This window comes from Aotus nancymaae, unplaced genomic scaffold (assembly GCF_030222135.1).
Source record: "Aotus nancymaae isolate 86718 unplaced genomic scaffold, 86718_ANA_hifiasm-v0.15.2.pri h1tg000029l, whole genome shotgun sequence".
Classification (NCBI taxonomy): Eukaryota; Metazoa; Chordata; class Mammalia; order Primates; family Aotidae; genus Aotus; species Aotus nancymaae.
Window position 1 is genome coordinate 68185370 of NW_026988442.1, and position 20355 is coordinate 68205724.

General features: G+C 39.3%; 1 long non-coding RNA gene and 1 pseudogene across 2 annotated transcripts in view; both read left to right on the forward strand.

Moving 5' to 3' along the window:
- LOC105731609 (uncharacterized) overlaps nt 1-20355 on the forward strand; it is a 253122-nt gene that overhangs the window by 29990 nt on the left and 202777 nt on the right. The window lies entirely within an intron of this gene.
- LOC105731605 (protein lin-37 homolog) lies at nt 18364-19239 on the forward strand (annotated as a pseudogene).

Genomic DNA, 20355 nt, shown 5'->3' on the forward strand with positions numbered 1-20355 from the left:
ACAGAGAGCTGTCATGTTCCTTTCCCTCAACAGAGAAAATAAGTGACCCAAAATAGAAAATAAATGACCCTTTCTGTGATTAGCAACTCACCGTTTGTTTAGTGTCAAGAATGCTGTTAGTAACTAATAACAATTTATAATCATAAGATTACCTCCCCAAACAAAAATGAATACACAGAGAATATGTCTTTATAGCAAGTCTGATGACGCCTTTGCAGCTAAGGAGTCTGGACCTAGCAGAGTATCCTGCATGCCTGGAGCAGGCATTTCATAAATGTTGAAAAATGAGTGTAGTTTGCTGAATATTGAACTTGCCTTTGCAGTCCATATCCCTCCCCACATAATCAGCCTGTTGTATGGCCTCCAGATTTATATTATTGCACTATCACTTTGGTGCTGAGATTTGCTATAATCATTTTAAGAAAATTTCCCTTATTGATACACACATCAGTCTACTGTAGTAAGGAGCACCTGGTATGGGACCCTAAACATGATACATTCTCAATAAATACTTGTTAACCTAAATAATAGTCACTAGAAATTGTGAGACATTATGGGGAGTATGAAAGACATTATAATTTATTATCATTTATTTACTTATTTTTATTTTTTTGAAGATGGGTTTTTAAATATTTTAAATTTTCTCCCAGATTTATTGAAGTTTAATTGACAAATAAAAATAATATAGAGAGTATACAATATAATGTTTTGATGTATGTACACATTGTGAAATGATTACCACAATCAAGTTAATTAACAAATCCGTCACCTCACATAGTTACCTTTGTGTGTGTATGGTCAGACACTAGAGGTTTATTCCCTTAGCAAATTTCAAGCACATGATACATTATTATTTAAACTAAGTTACCATGCTGAACCTTAGGCATCCAGAACTTATGCATCTTAGAACTGCAAATTTGTACCCTTTGACCAATATATCTCTCCCTTTCCACCAGTTTTTACCTTTAATGGGAGATATGGAAGGTACAGGACAAATACAAACAAAATATAATAGAAATATACTAATATATATATAATTTTCAAAGGTATCATATATATATAAAATGCAGACATAAGAGGCATTCGTAGTGGCCAGAGGTTAACTTTCCAGATGGAAGTTATGGAAGAGATTGGCTAGAATTTATGAAAACTGCTAACATTCGTTAAACAATCCTATTGGCCATGTACAATGCTTTAGATGTATTATCTTACTTGATTTTCACTACAAACCTAAAGTAGGTAATGCTATTGTTTCCATTTTACAAATATGACAACTAGGGTTTACATCATCAAATTAATTGTCCAAAATTAGTAGGGAGGCAAGGCAAGGTCTGCACTCAGAAAATTTGGCTCAGAGGCTTCATATAAGGACACACACACAAAATATGTGAAAAAACAGGAACCTCATGGTCATAAATCTTGAAGTCTTGGCACATTCTTCAGGCATAACCAGAGTTGCATATTCAGGACTTAGTTGAGAACTGGGATATTATTTGGCAAGAGTGAATCTCTAGGAACTCAGTTAACTTTTTGTCTTGTTGGGGGCCAAGAAATTGAGACTCCAGCTTCTGGTGCTTTGGTGTGATGAGTACTTTGAACTTGGAAATTGGAATGCCTCAGAAACAGCCTCAGAAGCAAAGTCTCTCTCTGACTTTCTCTTGACTTCTGTCTCCTGCTCCTCTTTCTCCTCTAAAATGAGTCACAAAAACTAGAATTCCTTCATCCTTAAGGTGGGTCATAGAAAGGAGAAGCTCTTTCCCTCAAAGCGAAGCACAAGATGTAGAAATATTACTTTAATCTTCCCCACCTTTCTGTCTAGGATCTGGTCAGAAGAGATTCTCTGACCTGATATGTCCGATAGTCATAAGACCTCATTCCAGAGGGCTCCTGCCTGATACCCAGGAGGAAAGAACGCTACACAAAGGGACCAGGAAGAAGCTGAACAGACAGGCCTTGCTGGGTTCCCCCTCAGTCTGTTACCGTTAGATTATTTCTTTTTAGTCCAATGGCACTTCGAAATGGCTGTCCACTCTTCATGGAATCTAAGATGAAAAATGGACACTTTTCCCTGGGTCTTGGTTCTTCATTCTGAAGGCTCCCGAGTCATGCAAAACTTTGATAAAATGAATTTGCTGTGCTCTTCTCTTGTGAACCTTTGTCATAGGAGTGTTGGCCATGACCCTTAGGGAGTGAGGAAAGGGATCATCCCTTTTCTCCGCCTGGTGTCACAGCCAGGGTCTGTAGCTGTCCTTTCTTGACTGTCTCTATCCTCGTGATGTTCTCCATCCCTGCTGGTGCTCCTCCTGCTGCCTCTCACTTGCACGCTCTCTCCTTCGCCTCCTTTCTCATGCTTGCCCTCTGACTGGTCAGGGCTTCCTTTGCAACATGGTTTCTGCTCACTGCCTTCTTCTCTGGTGTAGGAACACTGCTCCTTCCCATGGCCTTCCCTGATGTCTCGCATTCACATGCCCTAGAAACAGGTTTGGGGATCATGGCCACTCTGCTTATGGGAAGTGGCTCTGTCTCCAGGCCACATCAGAGACCCAGGCCCTCTCAGGAGGCATCAGTCTTTGAGTAAAGCTGAGGTCATACAAAATTGGCATGGCCAGGTGTGATGATTAACTTTATATGTCAAGTTGGTTAGGCCATAATAGCTGGTTTTTGGTTAAACATCAGTCTAGATGTTTCTAAGAGGGTGTTTTGTAAACGTGATTAACATTTAAGTCAGTAGACTTTGAGTAAAGCTGATTACCCTCCGTAATGGGAGTATAGAGTTCTCCTCCAATCAGTCGAAGGCCTTAAGAGAAAACACTGAGGTCTCCTGGGAAGGAGGGAATTCAGCCTCCAGACTGTCTTCAGACTCAAGATATAATACCAACTCTTTCTTGGGTCTCCAGCCTTTGGCTTGCCCTGAAGATTTCAGACTTGCTAGCCCCCACAATTGCATGAGCCAATTCCTTAAATCTGTCTCTGTCTCTCTCCCCCCTCTCTCTTTCTCCACACACAGACCCACACCCACAAACACACATACATACACACACATATATACACTCATATATCCTGTTGGTTCTGTTTCTCTGGAGACCCCTGACTAACAGACCAGGGTAGTAGGTTTATGAAGACAGTGACCTTTGATAAGAAAAGGCATGTGTTCAATATAATGAGAGGCGATAAGAATGAAAACTAACTAGTTGATCTGAGAAATGAGTGACAAGACTAAGAATACCTTAAATAAATAAACATGAGATTGCTTTGAGTTGGCACATGGAGTATCAGACAGTCAATCATAAGAAAAGTTCCATTATATCTAAAGCTAGTGCTTCCAGTGACAGAAAAACAAGTAGGCTGGCTTAGTAGAAATTCAGCTAGTGACAGGGATGGGAACTTAGTTTTATTCAGCATCTACTAGATGTCAGGCCCTTTAATGCACCTGCACTCATTTAATTATTATAATATCTTGCCTTGTCAGAGCCTAAAATTTAAGGGGATCAAGTAACTGTCAACTGATTTCCTTAGGAAGTAAGTGATGGACTTTCTTCTTCACTATGGATACCTCAAAGTTGCTCTTTGCTTGTTTGAACGGACTGAACTGGCCCTTGCCACTGGACTTCTGCGCATGTTATGCCCTTGGTGTGCCCCTAGTTCGTGTTTCCTCATCTTTTAAATACGAGCCTGAACATTCTCTTTAATAACTCATTTTCTGCTCTCACCCAGGGTGAGTCAGGACCCCTTATTTTCACTCTCCAAGCCCCCAGCATTTTTTCTTCTTCATAGCACATGTCATTATGTGTTTGTGGGTGATTAGTTTTTAAATTAAATCTCTATACTAGACTGTAAGTTGCATGAAAACAGGAACTGCATCTATTTTGTTCATCATTTTATCTCCGGGGCTTAGTGAACATGGTAGTGACTCAATACATATATGTTGAATAAATTAATTTAAATGAATTTGAAATCAAGTGTGTCTGAGGCCAAAACTCACGCTGTTTTCCATTGAATCATATTGCTTTTTGATTCTTTCAACTAAACACTTAAAGATTTCTGACTTTTTTTTTTTTAAAGAAATAAGAAAGTACTTGACCTTTTATTCTAGGTTCTATCCCAATTCAAACACTAAAAAGAAGCCCCCCTTCTTTAAAGAGTACCTCAATGTTATTTTACTATCAGTGGAATTTATTTTCTCAGGCACAAAACCTTAGGATGTGATCTGGCTTTTCTCTACTTCTGTTTTACACCAGCAAACCAGGTTTTAAACCATATATACAAAATATGTGGCGGTAATTTTTCTTGATCTAGGGTAACAGCTTTAAAACAACGATTAAAACAGGTACCTCAGATACATCTTTGAATAAAGAGTGATTAGTTCAAGAAGAGTTAGACACATGCAGATATATGGAAATGTCCTTAATGAGCCTGAGTGAGAACACTAGTTGAGCCTGTATATTTAAGGCATTTGAACCAAATATATCAAAATTCCAGTAATCTATGTTTATTGATTGTAAATGTCATATAAATATATCTTATAGGAAATAAAATATTCGTACATTCAACATCAGATTGAATCTCAGCGACTCTTTTTTTTTTGAGATGGAGTTTCACTCTTGTTGCCAGGCTGGAGTGCAGTGTCATGATCTTGGCTCACTGCAAACTCTGCTTCCCAGGTGCAAGTAATTCTCCTGCCTCAGCCTCCCAAGGAGCTGTAATTAAAGGTGTGTGCCACCACGCCCAGCTGGTTTTTGTATTTTTAGTAGAGACGGGGTTCACCATGTTGGTTAGGCTGGTCTTGAACTCCTGACCTCAAGTGATCCACCCAGCTCGACTTCCCAAAGTAAGGGGATTAGAGGCATGAGCCCCCATGCCCGGCTGGACATGGGTTTTTAATACATTAATTCTGCTGGTGATGTTGGCTCTCCAGAGGAAAGCACAAAGCTAAACGTCGAAGTATACAAGCAAAGATCACATCTCCTGTACTTTTTATTTGCCTTGCCCATTTACTAAAGTGTTTTTCAGATCTTGGAAAGTTTAAGCACCACATTTTTCACACACTGTAGCATCTGTTTCAAACTTATCAGGTAACCTTTAACAGTATTCATGTATTAAAGGTTCAGTTTTAAGTTTATACACTCAGTATCTGGGTAACCCAGTATATATTTTAAATGTTCCAATAACACATTTAAAATATCTTACCAGGTGTTGTGGCATGCATGTCTGGTCCCAGCTACTTGGGAGGCTGAGGCTAAAAGATCATGTGAAGCCAGGAGTTTGAGGCTATACTGTACGATCATCGTGCCTGCGAATCGTTCCTACACTCCGGCCTGGGTGACGTAGTAAGACCCTGTCTCTTGAGAAAAGCAATAGAAAAAACAAAACTGGCAATGCACAAAATTTAGATGGGATTCAAAATTCGGCTTTGCTTTTTCTAAATTCATATTTTAATTGGTCTAGCCTAAGTATGTGCTCTGTACATACCTAATTAAACCTTAATAGATAATTCTTTATCAGTTAGGAATGTACTTGGCTGTAAGTAACAGAAAAGCTTAAAACAAGCATTAAACAGTTTCCTTATTTCCCTTAGCACAGTGTCTGAGGGTAGATAGGTCCTTGGGTGAAGAGTCTAACAATGTCAGGACAGTTGTCAATACAGTTCTCTTGGCTCAGCCCTTGGCCATATTGTCTCACAGCAGCAAGATGGCTGCTATACCTCTAGACTCAAGAAGGCAAAAGCTTTCCCAGAAATCCATATCACCCTTCCTGCTATATCTCCCTGCATAGAACTGTGTCACATGGCCATTCCTAGCATCAAAGGAATCAAGAAAGTATTGAGATGAGTGTATTGATCTTCTCATCAGAATTGGTGTCGTTTATTTATTTATTATATTTAAAATTAGTCAAATGAAGCAGTAGGAAAAGAGAAGGAACAAAGAAATCTGTAACTGGTTGTGATTAATTAGTTGTAAACACTACTTTTTTTTTTTGTTTTTTTTTTTTGAGACGGAATCTCACTCTGTCACCCAGGCTGCAGTGCAGTGGTGCCATCTTGGGTCACTGCAACCTCTACCTCTCAGATTCAAGTGATTCCCATGCCTCAGCCTCCCAAGTAGCCAGGATTATAGGCGCGCACCACCAAGCCTGGTTAATTTTTTGTATGTTTAGTAGGCCAGGCTGGTTTTGAACTCCTAACCACTAGTAATCCTCCTGCCTCCGACTCCCAAAGTACTGGGATTTACAGGTGTGAGCCACCTTATCCATCTTCTAACCAGGTATTTTTTTGTGTGAAGGAAGAAGGAAAAAAAAAAGGATATTGGAGAGTTAATGAATGATGCTTTCCCCAGATACCTTTGAAAACAAACTTTGTTTTGATTGATATCCATGCTAATTAGTGAAGTCCCATCGTCCAGGTGCAGGGGCTAGATGAGGGTATGACAAGGGCGGTCCCAGCATGTCTCTTTCTCTTCTCTGTTACCATGTCAAATAATCAGTCTTTTTATTTCTGTTGGTGGAAGAAACCTTGGCAGTTGCTCACTATAAACCCTCCATTTTATTAATGATGAACTAGACAACTAGAGAGCATAAATCCATTCTCAAGATGATAAAATTAGTTAATGACTGATCTAGAACAAAAGCACAAATTTCCTGATGTAGACCAGGACCTGTTTTGTGTACCACACTGTCTCTTTTTATTGTTGGCCTCTTGTTGCTGCATGATTTGTCCAGAGTGGAGATTTGGAATTGTGGCTCCACTCAATTTCCTCTCTTTAGATGTTCCTCATATTCAGAATCCCAGCTTCTCCAACTGGAATCCCCAAAATTACTATTTCCAACCCTTCCTTACAGCTGGTTACAGACATATAAATCCAAGCTAACATGATTTCAATAAGTATTCATTCTCTTTTTCAGCAGTGACAAGTGGCAGCAAGAGCAATGCATATTAGTTCTAATTCTACATATCTTTGCTGTAATTGATGAAAATGTGACATTCTATGATTTTAAATTGTGTTTGAAATTTCTATTTACCATGTTTTACTTTGTTTTTTCTACTGTTCTTACTTAGCATAATCATTTTTCATGTTCTTTGTTTTGAAATGGGAGTTATATATTTTGTTTCTATTTTTCAGTGGTTTCTCAAAGGTTTTTAACAAGCACATTTGACTTGTTCATTTTAATGCCTAATCATTACACTCTTCCACTACCAATATACTATTTTACTTTTCATTTTTTACCCTCTATACTAAGCCATTATTATTTTACTTCAATATTTACTTGAATGTTTTCTAATTTCTTTGATCATTGTAATTTGTATCTTTTCTTTCTTCTGGTTCAGTGTTCTTACTAAAGTACACTGTTGGTGGTTCTTTCATGGAGGAATCTGAAGCTGATGAACTCTACCAGTCTTTATTCAAAAATCTGTTTATCATATGCTTAATCTTTAATTTAGTTGGGTATACAATTCTAAGATTTTGTTTTCATAGCACTTTGAGGATATTATTCTGTTTCCTGCTGGTTCTGTTTTTGCTGACAAAAACTCTGCTTCAGACTGACTTGTTCTTCAGGTAATCTGAGTTTTCTTTCTGTGTTTTTTAATATATATGTGTGTTTTTAACTTTAGCATTATTTATGTTTACTATGATGTATCTAGCTATGGATTTATTTTCATTTATTTCATGTCTCTGTAACTCTTATTGGATGTATGTTTGACCATCTTTATGTCTGTTAGCATTTTTTTTTTTTTTTAATTTGAGGTGGGTATTTCACTGTGTTGCGTAAGGTGATCTCGAATTCCTGGGCACAAGTGATCCTCCTGCCTCAGCCTCTTAAGTGGCTGGGATTACAGATGTGAGCCAATATGCCTAGGTTTTAGCATTTAAAAAATTATATGTACAAATATGAATATTATATATATATACACACACACACTTAATTTGTTTATTTATTTGTTTGGTACTAATTGGGAGTAATTTATTTAGATCTATCTGCCAGTTCACACATTAGTTCTTTAGCTACTGATTAGCCTGTCCATTAAGGATTTTCATTTTAATAAACATGCTTCTCACTTTTGCAAGTTTTATTTGGCTATTTTTCATAATTATCTTTCCTTTTCTCATTATGTTCTGTTCTTTTATTTTTATGGTGATTCTTTTATCTATTTTATCATTCTAAGCATACTTATTTAATGGTGTCTCTCAGACTGTTTTATGACGTTAATTAGGGTTCTGGTTCTCTTGTTTCTTGAGTCTTCTGAGTCTCCCCTACGAAAAATTGCTTGTGTGGCTTGTCATTTTTGTATTTTAAACTTTTCTTCATCTGTAGGATTCTTGAGCATGCCAGGTTGTGTCAGTGACCCTAAATATAGGTTTTGGAGTTTGCTTTTGTCAAGTTTATTTCCTTTATTTGTACATTAGATTCTTTATTTGAGATTGTAAACTCAGGAGTATGAATGGATACTCTATATGTGCATGAGGCACATCTGTGAGAGTTTTATTATTGGCTGATTTTTTTTTCTTCTTTCGTAGCAAGCAGAAACAAATTTCCTTGTTGCTCACTAGAACTACTATTTCTCACATTTACTGTGTCAGTTCATGTGCTCACTACTCTAACCATGCTTTCTCTTTATTTTTGATGCAGGGAACTTTGTTCTGTCTTTCAAACTCAACGATGTATTCCATTTTTGTTATATTTCATCCAGCATTTCCATGAGTTAGAGGAGAAAGTTGTTTGTGTTAGTTTGGCTTGCCATGTTGCTAGAAACAAAAAGCTCTTTATTATGATTGTTCTGTATTAATTTGACCAAAACACTATTTATCAAAGACTGCTGCCATTCTTACTGTTCTTGTCATTTTTAGGTGATTTTAAGAACAGAATCATATGGCTGCTAGGATGAAATCCATAGCTAACCCAAGTTGCAACATTTCCATTTTGTTTTTGATGACTGGGTTTCATACTTAGATTACACTCATGGCATACAGATGGAAAGAAATCACTTTTATAAATTGATATCCATCACATATATTGAATTCCTTTGAGTAAAACTCTGCCAGAATTTTAGCTATGGAGTTTTTGAATATTTATTTTTCTTCGTTCCTTTATGATTCCTATTTTAATTTTATCTGCTTCTACTCTTTTCCTCTCCTGTTCCAACCCTAAAAGTAGAAAGAGGTGAAAGGAAGATAGTGAAAGAATCTATGAGAAACAACAGGAAAACAAAGTTATAAATTGGCATAAGGAAAGAAATTTTAAAAGATTAAAGACAAGAGAAAATACAATAATGGTATCCCAAAGGAGCATGAATAAAGAAGCTGCAGGTCAATGCAAAGAGAAAGGGGCGGGAGGTGCGCATTGTGGATGATGAAGAAATAGCAGAACAGCATCCTTGGTACCTGCTGGGTGCTGGATGTATGTAGTTCTAGGTACTTTTCAGCCTTACTTACTTACTTACTTACTATGTAGCCTCAACGAATGCACAGACTGTGAATGCGGATTCCATTTGGTAAATCAATTACGTCAGATAAGTTAAATAACTCATCCAAGATCTGAGGAGTCAGTTAAAACCAGAGCCAAAATTCACCCCAAATCTGTGTGCTTTCACCAAAAACTGGGGTGGGATTGGAAAGGTCACTCTGCACCCTCGCTAGAGCGGAGGCCAGATGCCCTACTTCTTTCTTCTTTTCTTTGCCAGCTAATTACCTCTCTGATTAGTATAGGACAAAGGAAAATGCACAGAAGAGAAGCCTGACAGGGGTGAGAAGGGAATGGCTGGGGGAAAGGAAGATGATTCATTTATAAGCTCTTTGTCCTCTAGAAACGCAATAAGCCTCCTAGGAGGAAAATCTGTGTCTATGGAGACAAGTTGGGCCTTGAAGAAAGCGTCACCCAGAGGCGAAAGGGAACAGAAGCTCTGCAGCCTTTTCAGACCTCCCTACCTTAGCAAGCCACAAAGGAAGCCATAAAAACCCTTCAGATTTCTTCCTCTTCATTCACACTATTGCGTACTGACCTGTCTGGTATTGCCCTGTGAGACCCTGCCTCTTTTGAGAGCAGCATATTAACCAGCCAGGGTTTCTTGAGCCTCCGAGAGGTGCATAGGACTCTGTGTCAAATCTTGTTTAAGACCCAAACAACTGCAGTAGATAAAATAGGAACCATAAAGGAATGAAGAAAAATAAATATTCAAAAACTCTATAGCTAAAATTGTGACACTGTTTTGTTCAAAGGAATTCAAAATAGTGTGTGATAGGTGTCAATTTATAAAAGTGATTTCTTTCCATCTGTATGCCCTGAGTGTGATCTAGGTATGACGCCCAGACATCAGAAACAATATGGAAATGTTGCAACTTGGGTTAGCTGTTTGTTGTTCTGGTCTTAATAGGGTGTGGGCAATACTCACCAAAAAACTGGTGTTAGGCAGCAATTTAAAAAATGAAATAAATAGTCTTTTTCATTGATGACACTGAGTGTCATGTCTCCATGTGCAAGGAGCGGGATGAAAGTCATGTCCCGCACGTGGTGAGGGAAACTCACCTTGTCGTTAAAGTTCAAAATTCAATATCTCCTTCCTTTTTAAGAAAATATTTTAAAACATTCTTACTACTTTTTTTTTTTTTAAAAAATCACCATTTCCATTGTGTGATTTTTTTTTTTCAGAGATGGAAGTAAAGGTCATTTTTAATTCCAAAATTCTAGTTTAGTGTTATCTCGAATCAACTCTTGATAAACCCACCATTTAAAATGGTCTATTCTAATTAGAGACCAGTTTGAAGATTTTAACCGGTTCTGTCTTAGGTGCATGTAAAGCCTGCTAAATATTTCGGAGGGCCAGTGAACCTTCCTTTACAAATCTTAACTTGTCTACACTTTTGAATGCCCTTTTCCTTTTAAAGCTACCTAGGTTAAAAATTAAACCCCTACGGAGAAGGGCACCTGTATTTGCTCACCCTATTATGCAGCTATACTGAAATGCATTGCAGCTGTCTAAATTAGCATAATTAAATCCACATCAATTAAAACCTCAATCACCTCTCTCCCCTTCACATGTAGATGATGACATTTGTCTAAGGTGGGAAGTAACAAAGGAACTTTTTACCCATTGAAGACCTGGCTGAAAAGAAGGGTAATCGGATTGATCTATTGTCCCAGGTTTACCTTAACACTAGGAAAAGTGGACAATGAATGCTGCCTGGCCAAAGTGGGATGTAGTTTGCATTTCAATGCCACTGGCATGGCCAGCCATTGGAGATGTGCATTTTACAACAGACTCTCCTCTAGTGCTCTTTAGCCTCCAGTAATGAGAGTAAACAAAGCACCATTATGACTTTGGTGGCACTAGTTGTTATTTTTAAACTGGGAAAGCCTTGTGACCTCAGGATAGTGACAAGACTACACCGTGTGGTGCTGGCAAAGAAAATTCCTAGAGATGAAAACTGACGTGGGGTCCAGGGGTTAATTTCTGGAACAGACAAATTTGCATACAAATGAAAAATGATGGGATTTCTGTTCTCCTAAATTTTCAATGTCATCAGCATCAAACAGCAGCCTGTGCTCCCTTGCCTTTTGAGGAATATTCATTACTTTAGAAGGGGCACCTTGTTTGGTGTTCAACTCAGTGCGGGTCAATGACTTAATTTGTGCAACTTCATGGAGACTGGGAGTTTTCTGTGCATCTTTGTAATTCTTCTAAATATGACTTGAATAATATTTATTTTTATAGTTATAAACTTTTCTGAATAAACGCTAATGTGTGGTTGACTTCCTTTGAGTATGCACCTTTTTCGTCCTCAGGAGATGTTTAACTACACGTAGCTGACTTTTTCTTTGTACAAGATTGCAGAGGAGGACAAGGTGGTCTATGTCAAAAGTTCCTAGATATAAGAGATAAAGGACACGACAGTGCTTATGATTTTCCCCAAAGCATGTGACATTTCTTCATCCTGACTTTTAGTTATTTGTGCTTTTTGGATGACACAATTCATACTTGCTTGTTTTTATAATTCTAGTGTCAAAAGACAAAATTACAACAAACTTAGAGATCAAATTGGCTTTTGTTAGTCAATCACGAATCCAGCCACATTCCATCTAAAGATTTAGAAAAGGCGCTCCAAGCAGGGTAAGATGGCTTTATACACAGAAAAGAGCTGAAGAAAGCAGACACAGAACCAGAAATGGGTTGGTCATTTCAAAGTTACTTTCCTTAGAGCTGCAACAGAGGGGATGTTCAGGTAAATTAGGTTCATTCTGACTGGTGCCTGTGAATCTGCTGTTTTTAATTTGTGTGTGTGTGTATTTTAACTGGCCTCCCTTAAAGTTTCAGTTTGATTGTGTGGCACCTAGCGTGAGTGGTTCTATTCTAGTTTGGTCAGGTCTGCTGGGGCCTAGTGCAGGAGATACGTTCAAAACAATGGTCTCCCCATATGTCATTTAACATTAGAAAAATATAAATGCAGAAAGAAGAGAATAAAAATCCTTGAGTCCCAGTTCCCTGAGATGATTGCCAGGTAATATTTAATGTGTATTCTTTCTCATCCTGTTTCCCATGTGGTATTGCTTTTAAGTATCAGCCCACTGAAGGCCGAGAGGTGGTCTGGTGTGCTTTGAGCTAAGGCTGTCCTCAAGGTAATGATGCTGCTGACAACTTTTAATGAGTCAGGCCCTCTCTTCCGCTTCTCCGCAATAGCACTAGTGATCTATGAGACCCTGGATAACTTTCTGAAACCCCTCGATTTTCTTTCCTGATACATAGATCACTCTAGATGCTGCTATAAATTAATGATTGCATCATGCATGAACTTTAGAAAACTTACAAAAGGAGAAAGTCCCACTTTCAGTTATGAAACGTCTAAAAAATCCCTTAAAAATAGCATTGAGACAGCTAAATTGCTATGATGTATAAGCCATAAAGGCAATATAATAATGTGTAGAACAGTAAAATGTATTTGCTTTAACCTAGAACTTCACATGCATATATAGTGGGTCATATATATCTCTGGCACAATAAATACCTTTAACATATATATGAAGAATTTTTCAGAAATATCTTAAAGTTTTTCATCAATTAAATTATTTTTATTGTGATTATGACTTGCTAAAGGGGGATTTGAAGCCAATAAGCAAAATATTTCAAAGTCCAGATGTCCTGCTTAGACAAGGCATTTTATAGTGATTCCAGTCTGTTTTCACCTAACCTCATGTAGTCAATATCATAAAGATATAATTAGAAAATTGGGTATAATATGTAGCCCTGGTCGCTGTGTGATGGAATTGTTTGACTGCTGAGTAACTGAAGCTTGTTTGCAGCCCAGTGTGTTATGAAGGCAAACTTCAAAGAAAATATTATATCTCCCAACTCCAGCTCCTGAGTGTCTTGGAAGTATAATACAGCAAGGCTTAAACCTCCCTGCTGAGGAAAGGGCAATTTGACACTGAAACTACTGTTAAATCGCTATTGAAACACTGGTTTGCAAAAGAGTTCTTATTAGATAAGTATAGTTAAAGCCTTAAAAAGCAGGGGAAAATACACCCAAGTCATAGGAAAAAAATGGGGGAGAAAAGTCTTTAAAGTTGGACAGTATGTGTTGACAAAATTTGGAGATTTTAAAACATGTATCTACACATTTATTTTATAAATTGTACATAAGACTGGCTCCTTTTCCAGTGCAAAATCAAATATTTAGATTTGCACAAACCTATGGAAGCCAGATTTTAGACAAAAAGGGATTTTTTTGTCAGACTGTCAGTCTCTGAATTTCATCACAATCTGTTCAGCTGTTTTTGTTGCAGGCAGGCGTAAAACGTACTGGGTAAGTGTGTGTTTGTATTTATTATTAAAATGGGGACGCTAAATCCTGCTTTTGAACGGTCTTCACATTCTTTAAGTCTGCACTGGTCATAGAGAAGCAGAATCATGATGTGTGTGTGTGTGTGTGTGTGTGTGTGTGTGCGTGAAAGTCACACATGGAGGTGAGGGAGCAGGTACAATGTCAAGCGCCCATGAGCAGTGACTTTTTGCAAAATAAGTTTTTGAGCATTTTAAAAATGACCCTGGCATTTTGCCTCAATAACTTTTCCTGCACCTACAAGTTCTGATTCTTGCCTTGAAGAGGGATGGGGAAATGATGTGTTGGTGGTGGATCTGAATATGTTTTATTTAATGTCATGATTCCTTTATCCCATCCTCTGCACTAATCTAAAAATAATAACGGGTTGACAGTTTCAACAGCATTTACTGTATATGTACGACTGTATGCCAAGATTGCCTCAAAGAATATTGACAATAGAACTTGAACCTCCAGTAGGCGAGACATTATAGTAAAAAACAAATACATCGAATCATACAGAATTTTGTTTATGAAGCAAATTCTTCCTTCAGTCAGGGTTTTTTGATACATAACACTTGCTGTACGGAACCTCACCTATTGGAAATGAGATGAAGCTGATATTTCCCATGGTGGCTCACGCCTGAAATCCCAGCACTTTGGGAGGCTGAAGCAGGTGGATTGCTTGACCCCAGGAGTTTGAAACCAGCCTGGACAATGTGGTGAGGCCCCATCTCTACAAAAAATACAAAAATTAGCTGGGTGTGGTGGTGCACGACTGTAGTCCCAGCTACTTGGGAAGCTAAGGTGTGAGGATCACCTGAGCCCAGGTAGTTGAGGCTGCAGTGAGCTGTGATAGAGTCACCGCACTCCAGCTAGACAGAGTGGGACCCCGTCTCAAAAAAACCAAAAAAAACAAATGATATTACCTATCATAAATGAAGTTCTTTTGCAAAAAGATGATAACATAGTTGTTCCTAATCAGGATTTACTATGACAATGTAAACATTTATCTATTTTCACATTTTAAAGATCTACAATAGAAATTTTACCTCTAACTGAGGATATTAGTTATCTATGGCTGCCATAATAAAATATCACGGACTGGATGGCTTAATCAGCAGAAATTTATTTCCTCACAGTCTGGAGGCTTGAGGTCTAAGCACTCCTTCTAGTTTGAAGATAGCACATTCTCGCCGAGTTGTCACATGACCTCCTTTCATGTGAGCAGAGGGAATATCTCTGGGGTCTCTCTTCCTCTTCTTATAGGGACAGTGGTCCCATGGGATTAGGGCCCCACCCAAATGACCTCACTTAACCTTAAATGCCCCCATGCAGAGTCTATCTCCAAATACAGAAACAGTGGGGGTTAGAGCTTCAATACACGCGTTTTGCAGGGTACAACCCAGTTTATAACACTAGCATAAACCCACAGGCTCACTGGAGCTCTGGGTCTCTTGCTTCTGGCTAGCTTTAGATCAACTCAGTGTAAGAGTCATTTCTACATTCTGATCAGAAGTTCTAATCTGGAATTTTTTATATTGATATTTAAACATGAGAAAAATGAATGCTTGTTGCTCTATAAATGTGGTTAGGAGGACAAATTATTTCTAAACATAAGGTCTTTGAAGAAAAAATAATTAAGGGAATTCTTGGTGGTTAAAAGGGGTTGAGAGTCACTGGAGAGTCTACTACCTGCCTGCAGAGGTAAATTCAACCAGGGAGTCCCTTGAGATGGCATTCAGCTTTCAGATCTGAGAGTCTGTGTCTGAGTGGGAAAAAACAGACTGTTTCTTCTCTGCTGTCATACCACAACAATCAATACAGATGACTTCTGTGGCCAAATGTGTGTGGGGTTCCTCTTACCCCTCTACACAAGCAAGCCATCAGTTCTGCAGGGGACATCAGCTGGGTGTCCTCTGATTCAATTCAATCTTAGCACTGTTGGTCTGGAGATAGCGACAGACTCCACAGGGTGAGGGCACTCCCGCAAGACTGCTCCCACTTCTGATGCCAGCTGCAAGCCCCAGGTTATTTTGCATGTGCTTTAGATGCACTGGCTATAAATTGGGGTTCCTATGACCCCCTCCTTGGATTCAATTAATTTGCTAGAGTAGCTCACAGGACTCAGGAACACTTTACTTTCATTTACTGGTTTATTAGAAAGGATATTACAAAGAACACAGATGAAAACAGGCATAAGGTGAGGTATGGGGTTACAGGTATGCAGCTTCCATGCCCTGTCCAAGGCCATCAGCCTCCAGGAAACTCCATGTGTTCAGCTATCTGGAAGCTTTCCGAACTCTTTAGTTTTTTGAGTTTTATGGTGGCTTCATTACCTAGGCATGATTGATTAAACAAATGCCCATTGGCCATTGGGGATCAGTTTAACCTTCAGCCCTCTTCTATCCCCAAAGTTTTAGGGGGAGTGGGGCTGAAACCTCCAATCCTCTAATCTTGCCTTGGTCTTTCCTGTGACCAGCCCTATCCTGAAGCTACCTAGAGGCAGCCAGTCAGTGAATTCAGTAACATGCTTTGGAGATTCTAAGGATTTTAGGAGTTGTATGTTAGAAAATGAGGTCGAAGAAAATATATGTTTTGCAATAACAACCTATGAATTGAGTTGTACTTATAATACAATCATATCTGAAGAATTATATGGTATAGAGAACCCATTGAAATATAACAAAGTAGTTCTCCCTCCACATTTTTATTGCTACCAGATTTACAAAGAATAATACAAGTCCCAAGCCTGGCTGTATATTTGAAGTAGACTGGGTGTCTGGATGCTCACCAGTCCCATTTCCTCTTCTGGGGCAGCCAAGGAGACTCCATTTCCCAGGCTTCTTAGGCAGGGCCGTATGACTAAGTCCTAGCCAATTGGAAGTGGATAGAAATGATGTACAGCAGTTCTAGGACTGGCTATACAAAAACTGTGATTTTTTTTTCATAATCTTTCTTCTCCTTCAGTAGCAACAATGGAGGCCATGTATTGAAATCATTCTACATGAAGAACCTGAGTTTCATAGTTAGCACCTGAAAGAAGCATTCAGAAAAACTCTTTGATTTTGGAGGGAGCAAGAAATAAACTTTATTGTGAATCCACTGAAATTTTGGGGTTGTTTGGTGCAATAGATAACATTAATTGTCTTTATTAAAATAATACTAAGAAAAAATTTTTAAGAATTTTTGACAGCAACCTGTTTTATCTATTGAAAGATACATACTGTTTAAGAAATACTGTTCAAAAATACAGAATTTCCTTTTGCCTAATCATCTGAAGAAGTCAAATGAATGTTGTTGCTATCATGGGATCACTTTTATCTCCCTCAGCAAGATTCTGGTCAGAATCTTTCTAAATTGACTATTGGTTAATATTTTCCTCTAGGCACACCCATAAATCACAACAGGGCTTCAGGCTTCAACCTATTCCATCTTTGATACTATCAAATGCTGGGAAAATTGATTTAAAGGTCCTGATTAGATGTTACCTATATTTTCCCCTTTCCCATAAAATACAGCCTGCTGAAAACTCTGTATCTTCTGAATTCCATTTGTCTGTGAAAAACACCGTGTAGCTCAGGTTGTGCCTGATGTACCTACCCTATGAGTTTGCAGTGGCTGCTGAGGGCACTGTGTTGTGAAGGATTCAGAGGTGGTGACTGAGTTTATTAGAATTTTCTTTGTCTGCCGAAGGCCAGAGAGTGGGGACAGGCTGGTGTATTACATCATTGCCATTGCTGGCTAACCCTGTGTTTCAGAATATTAAATGCAGTGTCTACCTCGGTTAGCAACCAGTCCTGTTAAAAATGGTGAAACCCATCTAAGGCCATACCCTTGATCCAATAACTACTGTTCTATTGTGCAGCAGTTTGTTGCTATTTTTGGAGCTGTGTTAATTTAGATCAGACTTACATTAATTTGTTGGACTCATCTCCAATCACCATTGAAGATGGCATTGTGTAATATCTGCTCTATAGAGTTTAGGGATCATGAACATGCTAACGGATTCTGTGCCTTCTATTAGAATGCCAAAGATGATGGTAGGTTTTAGTAAGTGAGCATTATCGTAGACTGTTGATGGGGGTGTACATTGCCATACATTTTCTGTAGTACGATCTAGTTATGTGCACCAAAATGTAAAATATATCTACACTTTGCCTCAGTAACTGTGCTTTTCGGACTTTATCCTAAAAATAGGAGTAAATGTTTACATATAAGGATATCAATTACAGCCTTGTTTTTAGTATCAATATTCATCATTAAAGGGCTGGTAGAATAAGTTATAATATATTCATGTGATGGAACCGTATGGAGCCTTTTAATTAGATAAGGCCAACCAATGTGGCGTGAAAAGCTATTCTTGATACAATGTAAAATAAAGAATGCAGGTTGTAGAACAATTTGCACAGTACTAGTTTGTCTAGTGTGCAGCTCATAGAGAAGTGCATATTCTATCTAGTGTATTTATACAAGCCTTTTATGATAAAATATCATCGATAGTAAATGCTGGAAGTACATATTCCACGTTAAAAAGAGACTCCATCTGGATACAAGCTGTACATGACTGAAGGCGAAGGACCTGTGGCCCATGAAGCAAATCTTTGAACTGTCTCCGCCCACCTCCCGCCTTGATTTGTGACCCTAGGCCCTTTGGGGCTCGTCTGACCCAGCTAGCCAGATCCCGGACCCAAATCATGTTCCCCGTGAAGGTGAAAGTGGAGAAATCAGAGCTGGAGATGGCCAAAACCCGGAACCAACTGGACGCCGTCCTGCAGCGTCTGCTGGAGAAGTCACATGGACAGGGAGCGTCTGGATGAGGAAGCTACGAAAACCCCTCAGACACCCACAATAAGGACTGCTCCATTGCAGCCACTGGCAAAAGGCCTTCTGCCCGCTTCCCCCACCAGCGGAGGAAGAAGAGGAGGGAAATGGATGACGGGCTGGCTGAGGGAGGGCCGCAGCGATCCAACACATATGTGATCAAGCTGTTCGACCGGAGCGTGGACTTGGCCCAGTTCAGTGAGAACACGCCACTCTACCGATCTGCCGTGCCTGGATGTGAAACAGCCCCTCTGTGCGCGAGCGTGGATGCTCTCCCAGCTCACCCCTGCCTTCGCTGCCTGAGGATGAGGAGGGTTCAGAGGTCACCAACAGCAAGAACCGTGATGTGTACAAGCTGCCGCCACCCACACCGCCCGGGCCACCCAGAGATGCCTGCAGATCCCGCATCCCATCTCTGCTGCAGCCTGAGATGCAGGGCACCCCTGATGACGAGCCCTCGGAGCCCTCACCCTCACCCTCCACACTCATCTATCACAACATGCAGCGCTGGAAACACATCTGCCAGAGGCGGAAGGAGGCCTCTCATCGGAACCAGCTTCGTTACTCAGAAAGCATGAAGATCGTACGGGAGATGTATGAGCGACAGTGATGTTCCCAGCTCCCCCCACCCCAGTAAACGTCTCCCAACTCCACAAAAAAAAAAAAAAAAAAAAAAAAAAAAAAGACTCCATCTGTAGGGTAGGATGGAAGCGAGGAAAGCGGCATGGTTGAGGCAGCTGTACATTATATACTGCATTGTTCAATTTTTTTCAACTACCTTTTTATCAGCAAAAGCAGTATAATTATTTTATTTTGTGAAGAATAAAAGAAACAGTAGAAGCTAACAATTCCTTTATTTTCTCTAAGATAAAATCCTAATGCAAGAATTCAAAACCCTGTAGAAGATGCATAGATTCTCCTAACATATATACATATATATATATGTTAGGAGAAGGAGGTGTAGGAGTGAGCCACATGGAGAGCTGGGGAAAGCTCTGGAAGTGCAGAGATCTGAGGTGCTCCAGGCATGTGTGAGTAGAGCAGAGGAAAGGAGGAAGGGTAGCAGACAGCGAGATCAGAGAGGTGTAGGGCTGAGGGCAGATCACACAGGGCCACATAGGACAGAGTAGAGATAGGAGCTTTACCTCTGCAAGAGATGGGAGTCACTGATAGGTTTAAGTGGAAACATGACATTACTTGACCAACGTTTAAACATGATCTATCTTCATTAGGTTGAAAATAGCCTGAAGAAGGGCCGGGGCAGAAGTGGAAGGACCAGTTAGGAGGCTCCCACATTCATGCAGGTGAGGGATAACAGTGACTTGGAACAGAGTGGCAGATCTTGAGGTGATGAGAAACAGTGGGATTCTGGAAATGCAGTTGACCCTTGCACAACACGGGTCTGAACTGCATGGGTCCACTTATATACGGATTTTTTTTCAACCAAACACAGATGGAGGGATGAGAAATAAAATACATTTCTGTACAGAGGGCTGACTTTTTATATACGTGGTTCCACAGGGCCACAGCAGACCTGAGTATGCATGGATTTGAGTATACACAGGGGTGCATACTCAAAACCAATCTTCTGAGTATACAGAGGGATGGCTATGTTCTGTTTATCAGCTTTCCTTTGACTCTACCAGCAACTCCATGTACTTTCTGTTTTTCTCTTTAAAGCTAGACATTTTGGATTTTTATTCTTGCAAACCAAGAATCCAACAGTTTC